Source organism: Schistocerca cancellata, chromosome 3 (genome assembly GCF_023864275.1).
Source record: "Schistocerca cancellata isolate TAMUIC-IGC-003103 chromosome 3, iqSchCanc2.1, whole genome shotgun sequence".
Classification (NCBI taxonomy): domain Eukaryota; kingdom Metazoa; phylum Arthropoda; class Insecta; order Orthoptera; family Acrididae; genus Schistocerca; species Schistocerca cancellata.
Window position 1 is genome coordinate 45070184 of NC_064628.1, and position 13477 is coordinate 45083660.

At 42.7% G+C, this 13477-nt stretch overlaps 2 long non-coding RNA genes across 2 annotated transcripts in view; both read right to left on the reverse strand.

The window, feature by feature from the left end:
- The window catches only part of LOC126176906 (uncharacterized), a 170109-nt gene that overhangs the window by 74444 nt on the left and 82188 nt on the right, over positions 1-13477 (reverse strand). The gene's annotated exons all lie outside the window — the stretch shown is intronic.
- Positions 9568-11521, reverse strand: LOC126176903 (uncharacterized). The gene is made up of 2 exons (XR_007535690.1): positions 11363-11521; positions 9568-9849 (listed from the first exon to the last, which is right to left on the reverse strand). It is a non-coding gene; the product is annotated as an uncharacterized LOC126176903 (long non-coding RNA).

Below are 13477 nucleotides of genomic sequence, written 5' to 3' on the forward strand. Positions count from 1 at the left end.
TCCTTACATTTCTGATCTAGCTCTAAAATATTACTTTGCAAACTTTCAATCGAATCTGCCATCACAACTAAGTCATCCGCATATGCAAGACTGCTTATTTTGTGTTCACATATCTTAATCTCACCCAGCCAGTCTACTGTTTTCAACATATGATCCATAAATAATATGAACAACAGTGGAGACAGGTTGCAGCCTTGTCTTACCCCTGAAACTACTCTGAACCATGGACTCCATTTACCGTCAACTCTAACTGCTGCCTGACTATCCATGTAAAAACCTTTAATTTCTTGCAAAAGTTTGCCTCCTATTCCATAATCTTGTAGAACAGACAATAACTTCCTCCTAGGAACCCGTTCATATGCCTTTTCTAGATCTATAAAGCATAGATACAATTCCCTGTTCCACTCATAACACTTCTCCATTATTTGCCATAAGCTAAAGATCTGGTCCTGACAACCTCTAAGAGGCCTAAACCCACACTGATTTTCATCCAATTGGTCCTCAACTAATACTCGCACTTTTCTTTCAACAATACCTGAGAAGATTTTACCCACAACGCTGATTAAAGAGATACCTCTGTAGTTGCTACAATCTTTTCTGTTTCCATGTTTAAAGATTGGTGTGATTACTGCTTTTGTCCAGTCTGATGGAACCTGTCTCGACTCCCAGGCCATTTCAATTATCCTGTGTAGCCATTTAAGACCTGACATTCCACTGTATTTGATGAGTTCCGACTTAATTTCATCCACCTCAGCCGCTTTATTGCACTGCAATTTATTGACCATTTTTTCCACTTCCTCAAATGTGATCCTATTTCCATCATCATTCCTATCCCATTCTACCTCGAAATCTGAAACATTACTGATCGCATTTTCACCTACATTGAGCAACTCTTAAAAATATTCCCTCCATCTGCCCAAGGCATCCACAGGATTCACCAGCAGTTTTCCTGACCTGTCCAAAATACTTGTCATTTCCTTCTTACCTCCCTTTCGAAGACTGCTAATTACACTCCAGAATGGTTTTCCAGCAGCTTGACCCATAGTCTCCAACCTGTTTCCAAAGTCTTCCCACGATTTCTTCTTGGATGCTGCAATTATCTGTTTGGCTTTGTTTCTTTCTTCAACATAACTTTCTCTGTCTACCCGGGTTCTGGTATGTAGCCATTTTTGATACGCCTTCTTTTTCCTTTTACAGGCTGCCTTGACTGTATCATTCCACCAAGCTGTTTTCTTCATCCTACTTTTACACACTACTGTTCCAAGACATTCTTTAGCCACTTCTAGTACTTTGTCCCTGTACCTTGTCCATTCCTTTTCCAATGACTGTAATTGACTACATTCAACTAACTGGTACCTTTCTGAGATCGCTGTTATGTACTTGTGCCTGATTTCCTTATCCTGAAGTTTCTCCACTCTTATCCTCCTACATATGGACCTGACCTCTTGCACTTTCGGCCTCACAATCCCAGTTTCACTGCAGATTAAATAATGATCAGTGTCATCAAAGAATCCCCTGAATACACGTGTGTCCCTCACAGCCTTCCTGAATTCCTGATCTGTTATTATATAGTCAATGACAGATCTGGTTCCCCTGCCTTCCCAAGTATACCGGTGAATGTTCTTATGTTTAAAAAAGGAGTTTGTGATTACTAAGCCCATACTGGCACAGAAATCCAAGAGTTGTTTCCCGTTCCTGTTGGCCTCCATATCCTCTCCAAATTTACCTATAACCTTTTCATACCCTTCTGTTCGATTTCCAATCCTGGCGTTAAAATCACCCATGAGCAGAACACTGTCCTTGTCCTTTACTCTAACAACTACATCACTGAGTGCCTCATAAAAACTATCCATCTTATCTTGATCTGTCCCTTCACAATGCGAATATACTGACACAATCCTAATTTTCTTGCTAGACACTGTCAAATCTATCCACGTCAGTTGTTCGTTTACATACCTTATTGCAACTATGCTGGGTTCCATTTCTTTCCTGATGTAAAGCCCTACACCCCATTGTGCTATTCCTGCTTTGACTCCTGACAGGTAGACCTTGTATTCTCCCACTTCCTCTTCTTTCTCACCCCTTAGCCGAATGTCACTAACAGCTAAAACTTCCAGCCCCATCTTACTTGCAGCCTCTGCCAGCTCTACCTTCTTCCCAGAGTAGCCCCCATTGATATTAATAGCTCCCCATCTCATTACCATTTGTTTGCCAAGTCGTATCTTAGGAGTCCCTGGTTTGTCAGTTAGAGGTGGGACTCCGTCACCTCCAAAGGTCCGAGGCATTTTGCTCTGATTGTTGCCAGCATCATATTTAAAGTACCAGAGAAGCAGGTTGCTAGCCTTACTTGCCCCGAGTCCCATTGGGTTTTACCCCTAACGGCTGAGGGACTAACCGGTGGATTTGGTAGTCTTTGCCGTATGAGCATAAAGGTGACCACGACTCAGAGTATGTCCGAGATGCCCAGCCTTATTTCAAAGTAACTGGTATCCCGACTGTCGGGACCACTTACTTGGCCACTCATACATTGACCGTGGTTCATGAACTAGGACATGACTACAGGAATCCACACCATGAACCACATATATATATATATATATATATATATATATATATATATATATATATCCCTCTCACCCATAACATGTTTGTGTGTGTGTGTGTGTGTGTGTGTGTGTGTGTGTGTGTGTGTGTGTGTGTACGTACTTTGACTTACAAGGGAACCTGCCCATCGCATCCCCCTTAGATTTAGTTATAAGTTGGCACAGTGGATAGGCCTTGAAAAACTGAACACAGATCGATCGAGAAAACAGGAAGAAGTTGTGTGGAACTATGAAAAAATAAGCAAAATATGCAAACTGAGTAGTCCATGCACAAGATAAGCATGATCAAGGAGAGTGTGAGACCAGGAGCGCCGTGGTCCCGTGGTTAGCGTGACCAGCTGAGGAACGAGAAGTCCTTGGTTCAAGTCTTCCTTCGAGTGAAAAGTTTAACTTTTTATTTCAGTTTATGTGACAAACTCTTATGTTTTAATCACTTTTTTGGGAGTGATTATCACATCCACAAGAAAACCTAAATCGGGCAAGGTAGAAGAATCTTTTTACCCATTCGCCAAGTGTACTAGTTAGGTGGGTCGACAACATATTCCTATCATGTGACGCACATGCTGTCACCAGTGTCGTATAGAATATGTCAGACGTGTTTTCCTGTGGAGGAATCGGTTGACCAATGACCTTGCGATCAAATGTTTTCGGTTCCCATTGGATAGGCACGTCCTTTCGTCAACTAATCGCACGGTTTTGCGGTGCGGTCGCAAAACACAGTGAACAGAGACGTCAATGAACGAACGGACAGATCATAACTTCGCGAAAATAAAATTTTCAGTCGAGGGAAGATTTGAATCAAAGACCTCTCGTCCCGCAATTGCTCACGCTAACCACGGGACCACGGCGCTCCTAACGTTACCCTGTTCTTAATGTTACTTATCTTGTGCATGGACTACTCAGTTTGTATATTTTGTTTATTTTTTCATAGTTTCACACAACTTCTTCCTGTTTTCTCAATTGATCTGTGTTCAGGTTTTCAAGGCCTATCTACTGTGCCAACTTATAACTAAATCTGATGGGGGTGCGATGGGGATGTTCCCTTGTTAGCAGAGCTCTGATTTCCCTATTTCTAAGAAAGACGTATCGCTCAAGAAGGAACTGTAAAACATGTTAGGAGATATATATATATACTGTATGTATGTGTTTGTGTGTGTGTGCTGATGATGCTGCGTGGGTTCTGCAAATACTGTCAAAGCATTTTGCCACTCTCCTCGCCTCAAGCCTGCCACCGCATGTGGGAAAACCTAAAGTCAAAGACCGTGTCTTATTCAAGGAGTACTCTCCTACTAAAGGCCTTTCGGATTCTCTCAAATTTCAGTGTTGCAAGGAATGACTTGACTCTTCTCAAAGGATCACCTTCTCCAAACTTCTGAAATATACTACGAAAATACTCCCTTGTCCTCAGAGGTAGGCATGACAGTTCTCATTAAAACAACTGGTTTTCTGTTATATCGTATTTTTCCACGCCACTTAAACCTGACAGTTAAAACCGTTTAAAATAATCCGTTTCTGAAATAATCGATTCTCGACTTTTAGTCCTATTATTTCCTGTAATAAACTTAGTAATAGAGCAAAGATTGAAAATTTTTGACTCTCACAGTGAAACGTCCCCTTAGAACAATTGTACACGACTGTGCTTAAACTGACACACAATATTTTTAGCGCAACGCAATCTGACTTTCAAAAATCCCTGCAAAAGAATGGCCCTGACTAACATTAATCTATACCTTTCACAAATCACTTACCTCACCAAAAATCTCCGTTACTCGAACTTCTGCAATACAGCGAGCGCCACTACTGCCAGCTAAATAAAAGATTGAAACTATGTAAGGCACTAACTACTGATAGGGATAGTTAGCAAATGAAAGATTTTAATAGAGAACAAACAATGTATTTACCTTAATATCATCAAAAGTCATAATATATGTAATTTCAAAACTCCGCCATTTCCTTCCACACATCCACCACTGCTGGCGGCTCACCTCCAACTGCGCAACGCTACGCGCTGTTCACACCCAGCTGCCGCTGCCCAACACTACAATGGCAGACAACAATGCCAACTAGCCACAGACTGCACGCAGCACAGCCAGTGATTTTCATACAGAGCGCTACGTAACGTTGCCAATAAGAAAACATAAACAGCCTACTTACATAAAGAAAACATAAACAGCCTACTTACAACAGTTCCAAGAAACAAATAATCAAATTATTACATTAAATAGGCAAATAAAAGGAAACGTAAGCCGTCCAACCTTCGTTGCTTCTCTCGAAAAGTGATAAGTGGTTGAATACTAAAAAAATCACCAGTATTCTGCTACTGATTATAATTTTTTGAAACTCTGCTCAGAGCTCATGTTCTAATCGGGGATCATACCACTATTTCAGCATAACAAATATTCAGTGCTGAAGGATGAGAAGGGAGGTCGATGAACTCTATTTTTCGTGGGAATTTGTCCGGTTTCAACGGCTACAAGCAGATAAGGTCTATTATGCAGGCGCAGTCAGCAGATCTACTACTTTCTGTTTTTATTGTATGCTATAAAAGAACTGTTGTTAAGTTGTTTTATTAATGTTACCATAATTTCCTTTCTCTTTCAGTATTTCATAGAAATGTCAGATAAAACCTTAATCTCTTAAAGCAAGTGAAGCATTGTGCCTCACTGCTACGCCAATTCGTAAAAATATTTTCGGATAAGGCTTGGTGCTATTCTGCAATACAACGGATGTCCAGCCCCTCCCTCTAACAGACCTTCTGTAAGGTGCTGCTACCTGACAGCACTTTTCCTTTTTTCTGTGCGAGAAGTCTCAGAAACCACAAACCAGTAGGCCAGCCATGGAGAATCCGTCCACAGCCAGTTTAGGAGAATTAGCAAAAGATCGGTCTGTCACTTCCAGGTTAGAGAACACACTCTTTCCCCCGGATACTGGCTGTGTTGAACGTGATAGCACACAAGCATTGCTAGGAAACGATATGTTACAATGAGTCCACTTGTATTGCAAATATTTATAGGTAGTTTCGAAGAATAAACTCTAACTACGAATATAATACAGTTCTACAAACCTTTACCACTTTCTTTAACATATCTTTCACATTAAAAATTTGCAGTCAGATATACAGATATAATAAGCAACAGTTTGGATGTAGAATATCATGCAGGAGGAAGATGGACATGTTGCGCAGTATATAATGCTGTCCGATTCCAGTTACAGAATTTCACTTCAGTCATTGCTGCAAAGTGAATGCATTACATCAACAAAACAGAAAGTTCTCGGAACGAAATTGAAACTGTGGTGTTAATTGTGGAACAACTTTCACAGCAGAATATTGGTCTTCAACATGTTACACCTATCTTGTGTGTTTATGAAACTATTAGTGATCCACGAGAATTGTGCTAAATGTTTAATAATCTATTCCTGACAACTGCAAGATAAATCAAAATATTATAGCTGTATGTGAATGTAGAACTCTCGAAATTTGGTATTCAGAGAGTTTTGTCACGTGTACCTAAAAGGAAAGATAAAGCTGACTCAGTTATTAAAACATAAAGAATAAAGACTCCAGTGGATATAATGAACTGTCAAGTAGTATTCTGTAGATCAAAGTATCACATGCGAGCTTTGTACTGTCGAGTATACAAAGGGACCCTCAGGTGTGGTCGGTTTCCTGTCCGATTGACTCCTTAGCAAATCCTCTTTGTAAGAAGTGTCAAAGAGATAGTGTTTTTGAAAGCACGTGACAAAGTCCTTTAAGGCAGTTGATGAACATCTTAGTACATATAACTTTTGCTAGTCCCTCTATTTGATTCAAGAAAGGAGTATCCAAGAACTTTGATTTTATTATTTTGTGTGTGAGGTCCTGACAGAGCTACAGAATAGACTGAGAACTAAAGAGTATTCTCGATACATTTAACACACAGAGAAGAGATTTCAGCATAAATGATCTGCCACTAAATATGAGAAGTGATTCAAAAACGTTTCTGTTCGGAAATGACTCAAGTGTTGTTGTTAAAGGTGTGGAAAATAATTGAAATTATGTGGCTAGTAGGTTAGTCGGTAACGTAAGATGGATCAACGCCTAACTGCAACAAACGCTATATATGTAGTTTCTTAAATTGATCTCCTGTACAAGTATTGTCCCAAAACAGTCAAACCGTAAGTGAGGTCGGTTGTTTTAACTTTTGCGACTGAGGGAATATGAAAAGGATTCTCGCAAGCATCACGTTCAAGATCTCGTACAAAAACTGAATGCTGCCGTCTTCACCACAAGATTAATCTCCACTGCCTGTGAATTTGAAACAGGGAATACTTGTTTACTTTGCTTTCCTTCAGTCAGTAATCTCCTATTGAAAAATATTCTGAGACAGCTATGTGTAATGACAAGGAATATTCTTAGCTCAGAAAAGAGTAGTGATATCTGCAGCGTCAGTTCATGAACTTTGTGTAGGTCTTTGCTCGGGTTTTTCGGAACTGTAACTGTACCACACCTGTTCATGTGTCTTATCATGGGATTTGTTGTAGACGGTATTGGATCATTCAGAGGAAACTGCAACATTCATTCAACGAACACTAAACGGAAAGCCGATGTGTAGTTGGATAAGACTGCCACAAACGGTGTACTGGAAGCTGTTCAGCAGGATAATTTTCAGTAGGTTTTTAACGGAACTCAAATAGTGAATGATAAATGCCGTCTCCGAATGTAAGTTGAAAGGTTTCCTTATAACATCCTCCTATTATATACAGGAATTCCCCGCATAGCTGATGATATGGCATTTTTCTAGTCATCATTCTGTAAACTATGTACTGAGTCGTTCCACGACTTTGTCTTGCATGATCTCAAGGAACCTGATAAATGAATGATTAAATTACTTTCTCTACTTAAACTACATTCCACTGCACGCAGGTTGTATCAATTAAAGATTAACAACGAATATCTCTGTGGAGGACAGATAGATACTTTTGGCAACCATCTCTTAAGATGAAAGAAATCTCAGTCAATCCATCCTCGTGAGGATGATGGAAGCATGCGATGAAAGCTCGAGTTTTTAATTTCACGCTTCAAGACGACTGAGAACGTTTTACACAAGGATGCTATCGTGAGAAACAGCTTTCATAGGCCACTGCAGTATTCGATTTCACTGGATGTTTCTTTCAACAACACTTCTGAATTGACACATCTTTTAAATGAAAAACTGATTTGCGTCTGTCTAAGATCGGGTAGATTCGCAAACTGTATGCAGGCATCTATGTTTTACTGTAACAAGTGTCATAATATGAGGACGACACTGAACGGGTTGTTTTACGTGCTACAGCAGGAACTGTAATCTCTAGATTCCAGTGAAAACCAGAAGCGGTATGCAATGCGTTTCATATACTGCAGTGTAGTAAGGCTGTCCACTTTGATGCGTTGCGTCGTCTTATACTGTGCCTCCCTTTTCTATTTAAGAATAAAGGAAAACAAGTTGAATAACACAGATTTCTGTACTTCGATTCGAACTGGTTTACTGGTATAGAGATTAGCTGTTATTCCCTGTAATGGAGTATTCGAGATTTTTATATAATGTAAAACTTCTTTTTCTTCTCGTGTGAACAACAGCAAGGTTTACTTACTTTTGTATACCGAGTGACAGCAACTATCATGAAGAAATGTGAAAATATGGAGTGTTTGGCTGCAAAGTTACTTTGTTTTGAATTGCGAGGTTTATCCGAAATCTAAAATGAATTACTTAGGTAAAACACAGTCTCATCTGGAGAGTAAAGTGTTGGTAAAACCTGTTACCATTAGAGGAACATTGAACCAGCCGAAAGCAACTGGCGACGACTAAAGTAGGGATTTTTTCATTTCCTTATTGCTTTTGCGTGGTAACGAACTACTGTTATTAATAGAGACTAAAGCCGCAACATATGAACATGCCACCATCTATTTGACATGTCTAACTCCACAATAAAGCTTTGGTTAAGTGGTCTTGGATTAGATGCTTATTCATGTCCAGATTAAACGTGAGTGTAGTATTGAGTGGCGCTTGATACAATCGTTCAGACGTTCTCGTTAGCCGTCTGTGTTTTGCTGTTAATAATAAATAAGATAAGCAAAGTTAAGTAGTTACTTTTTGTATCATAAGTCATCATTTCTTACCAGCATTGTTTAATGATGTCAGATGTGTATTTAATCAGTGTGTGGTATGACAATAGTCTGACATTGACACATCCTTCAAGATGAAATAATACTGTGTGATTCACAAAAAGCTAAATTTTATCACAGACATCTCGATAAACATGCCTTCCATTATACTCCCCTTCTCCAAATACTATCATACAGAGAATGGGACGCAGTGTCAGCATTTATACTCATTTGTTGATTCTGATCTCTGAAACTGATGACACAAATGGTTCAAATGGCTCTGAGCACTATGGGACTTAACATCTATGGTCATCAGTCCCCTAGAACTTACAACTACTTAAACCTAACTAACCTAAGGACATCACACACATCCATGCCCGAGGCAGGATTCGAACCTGCGACCGACTGATGACACATTCTATTTCAGACTCACCTTGTGAATAGCAGTAATGAAGGTGCATGAAATGAGACCATCATTCTGAAAATCAGGTCGTCATTTTATTTAAGTAATCATCCAAAATATCTGGAATGAGAGGCATGCTTTGCAAAATACTGGTTCTTGCACTTAGCTGGTTTTATAGCCATTTACTTCGAGAAATGAGACGAATGTTTTCTGGCAGCTAACTTTTGTCCCACATATTGACGACTTCCTGTCGAGCTACAGCCTGTGTTATTTTGTGTAGTGAGTATATACCGTCAAACAGACTTTAATAATGGGTGATTTTTATCTAAACCTTAAAATGGGTGGTTTATCTCAGAATAATTGACCTAGTGACATACTAAATATTAGATTCTTTTGTAGAGGGTTAATGTCATAAGATTGGAAATAAAATCGACACAACATTTTGTTTTGTGATACGGTTGTATTTAGAGGGAAGAGTCAAACAGAAGAATCAGTACAGGAGGCATCATGTCAGAATTGATGTCTTCTTAGCGGTAGTAGTAGGGGTAGCCGACGGCACCGTAGGGGTAGGCGGAGTAGGCGCTGACGGCGGGGTAGCCGAAGGCGCTGTAGGCGTAGGGGGCGGCGTAGGCGTAGTAGGCCTCGGCGCCCTTCAGGGTCTCCTTGGCCTTCTCCTGGGCGAACACGGCCGCCACCAGCAGGACTACGAGGAAAGAGCAGACCTGTGGACAGCAGAAACACACGTATATGAAACATACAGAGTTTTGGTGAAAGAAAATCCATCATAATATACCCTGGTAAAGAAAATTTGGAGAGGGAAGTATAAACTAAACTAAGCTAAATTTCGTCCGAACAGGCATTGGAACTCGTGAATTCATGAAGTCTATGTTTACAACGTTTTTTGAAATGGACAAGTAAATTTTCCAACACATTGACAGCTAACTGTAAGACTTCAGTCCACGTTAATTTGTCGTTATGAATTGGCTGGATTTGGCCACAATCTCATGAAGGTATCAGATAAATGTACCAACTAATACTATATGCTAAATCTTTAACATAGGTCATTGACAGTAGCGATACTTTCTCACTTCCAAAGGGAACACCCTTCCTCAGGTCTAGAGCTCACAGTTGCCTCAGTGTTCTGAATTTAGCCAGTAAAGACTTTAACAACTTCTCTGATATGGTTAGATATTCTACTGTGTGTCTCCTACAGAGACTGGTCGCATACTGAGGAAAGCTACTACGAACCAGTGCAAGAAATCTTAGTGTGAGCAGGACGAGCCTGCTTTTACCGTTAATTACAGCCAAACCTCAAGATGTCAGACACCCATATTGGCACCCAATGTCATGTGTCGACAGAGTATCAACCAAAACACCGATTTAGTTCGTACAGTGTGCTGTCGTCCAACAGAACATGCTTGAACCGTAATTAAAAGTTACACCAGAAGTACGGAGCGTAGGAAAAGCGTATTTATCAGGGAATGGTTTGAAGATCTATCGTAGCCAATCTGGTAGAGCGCCAGGTCTTCGTAACAAAGATCCCACGTTCAATGTCCCCTGATGATGTTTTTCTTTTAACTGTGGTCTGTCAGACGGAACACCACACCTATCTATATATCTATACAAACGTACTCTATATGTTTGATACTTTCAGCGAACAAAGCGAAAGTAGACTGCCTAAATGACATTGGTAAAAACTGCGGAAAGTACTTTTACGTGTCAGGAAAATGTTCCTCCATATAACGATTCACGTGTAAACAGTTAAAAAATCGTGTATCGGATGTTTTTTTATGTCGTTTTGTTCGTTATCGTTGGTGGCAGACGATTGATGACACGCGTTGAAGTTCATTGCCGATCAAGTCATTCATATTTGCTATTACAGGGGGCAGCTAACCCTCTGACGGAACACACTGAGCTAACGTGCCGGCGGGTTTAAACGGCAGATCTTTGGTACGATTATCTGGCGCTCTACCAACGAGATCTTCAAATCATTGCCCCACACATACGCTTTTCCTATGCGCTGTAGTTCTGATGTTACTTTTATTTACATTTACGCATTTTCTACTTGACGCAGCACACAGCATAAACTTAATCGGTGTTTTGGTTGACACTCTATCGACATACAACATTTGGTATGGGCCTGAGTGCCTGACATCTGGAGGTTCGAGTGTCAGATATCTACCCATCCTCACCGCCTCTTACAGTGTGCTACGAGCTACCGCGGCCGGTACTTACGAAAGCCTTCATGGTGCTTTGAGGTGTGTTTGTGGTGCGCGGTCTGCAGTGACTACTGTACGGAGCGCCGGCGGCCGCTCTTATAGGGACGGCGCGGCCTTGGCTGCCGGCTCGACTCCTGCCGCTGCCCGCTGGACACGTCGGTTTGGGCGACGCCTTGTTTCGCCGTTGCGGATTCTGGATAAGCTGTCATCTCTTGGTTTTGTGCGCGCGCCTACGGTCACGCTGCATTACGGAATCCGGGCATATTGGAAATTGAAATAAGAACACCGTGAATTCATTCTCCCAGGAAGGGGAAACTTTATTGACACATTCCTGGGGTCAGATACATCACATGATCACACTGACAGAACCACAGGCACATACACAGGCAACAGAGCATGCACAATGTCGGCACTAGTACAGTGTATATCCACCTTTCGCAGCAATGCAGGCTGCTATTCGCCCATGGAGACGATCGTAGAGATGCTGGATGTAGTCCTGTAGAACGGCTTGCCATGCCATTTCCACCTGGCGCCTCAGTTGGACCAGCGTTCGTGCTGGACGTGCAGACCGCGTGAGACGACGCTTCATCCAGTCCCAAACATGCTCAATGGGGGACAGAACCGAAGATCTTGCTGGCCAGGGTAGTTGACTTACACCTTCTAGAGCACGTTGGGTGGCACGGAATACATACGGACGTGCATTGTCCTGTTGGAACAGCAAGTTCCCTTGCCGGTCTAGGAGTGGTAGAACGATGGGTTCGATGACGGTTTGGATGTACCGTGCACTATTCAGTGTCCCCTCGACGATCACCAGTGGTGTACGGCCAGTGTAGGAGATCGCTCCCCACACCATGATGCCGGGTGTTGGCCCTGTGTGCCTCGGTCGTATGCAGTCCTGATTGTGGCGCTCACCTGCACGGCGCCAAACACGCATACGACCATCATTGGCACCAAGGCAGAAGCGACTCTCATCGCTGAAGACGACACGTCTCCATTCGTCCTTCCATTCACGCCTGTCGCGACACCACTGGAGGCGGGCTGCGCGATGTTGGGGCGTGAGCGGAAGACGGCCTAACGGTGTGCGGGACCGTAGCCCAGCTTCATGTAGACGGTTGCGAATGGTCCTCGCCGATACCCCAGGAGCAACAGTGTCCCTAATTTGCTGGGAAGTGGCGGTGCGGTCCCCTACGGCACTGCGTAGGATCCTACGGTCTTGGCGTGCATGCGTGCGTCGCTGCGGTCCGGTCCCAGGTCGACGGGCACGTGCACCTTCCGCCGACCACTGGCGACAGCATCGATGTACTGTGGAGACCTCACGCCCCACGTGTTGAGCAATTCGGCGGTACGTCCACCCGGCCTCCCACATGCCCACTATACGCCCTCGCTCAAAGTCCGTCAACTGCACATACGGTTCACGTCCACGCTGTCGCGGCATGCTACCAGTGTTAAAGACTGCGATGGAGCTCCGTATGCCACGGCAAACTGGCTGACACTGACGGCGGCGGTGCACAAATGCTGCGCAGCTAGCGCCATTCGACGGCCAACACCGCGGTTCCTGGTGTGTCCGCTGTGCCGTGCCTGTGATCATTGCTTGTACAGCCCTCTCGCAGTGTCCGGAGCAAGTATGGTGGGTCTGACACACCGGTGTCAATGTGTTCTTTTTTCCATTTCCAGGAGTGTATTTTCTTCACTAACATGTTCTTACACTTCAGGTGCACTGTCAGCCAGAGGTTGAGAACTTCTCTTCACCAAATAACTTACGGCTTTGCTACCGGGTGACGTCGTCGATCTCCGCCGATATTTAGACAGGAACACACCCTTCCATTTACGACGCACAAATGCAAGAAGGAAGCAATGTGCAAGGGAATTTAATACCTTGGTTCACAGAGGAGAATCAAGGAAGATACCCCACACAGACCAATTGTCAACACAAAAAAAAATGGTTCAAATGGCTCTGAGCACTATGGGACTCAACTGTTGTGGTCATAAGTCCCCTAGAACTTAGAACTACTTAAACCTAACTAAACTAAGGACATCACAAACATCCACGCCCGAGGCAGGGTTCGAACCTGCGACCGTAGTGGTCGCTCGGTCCCACACTTTAGCGCCTTTAACCGCGCGGCCACTCCGG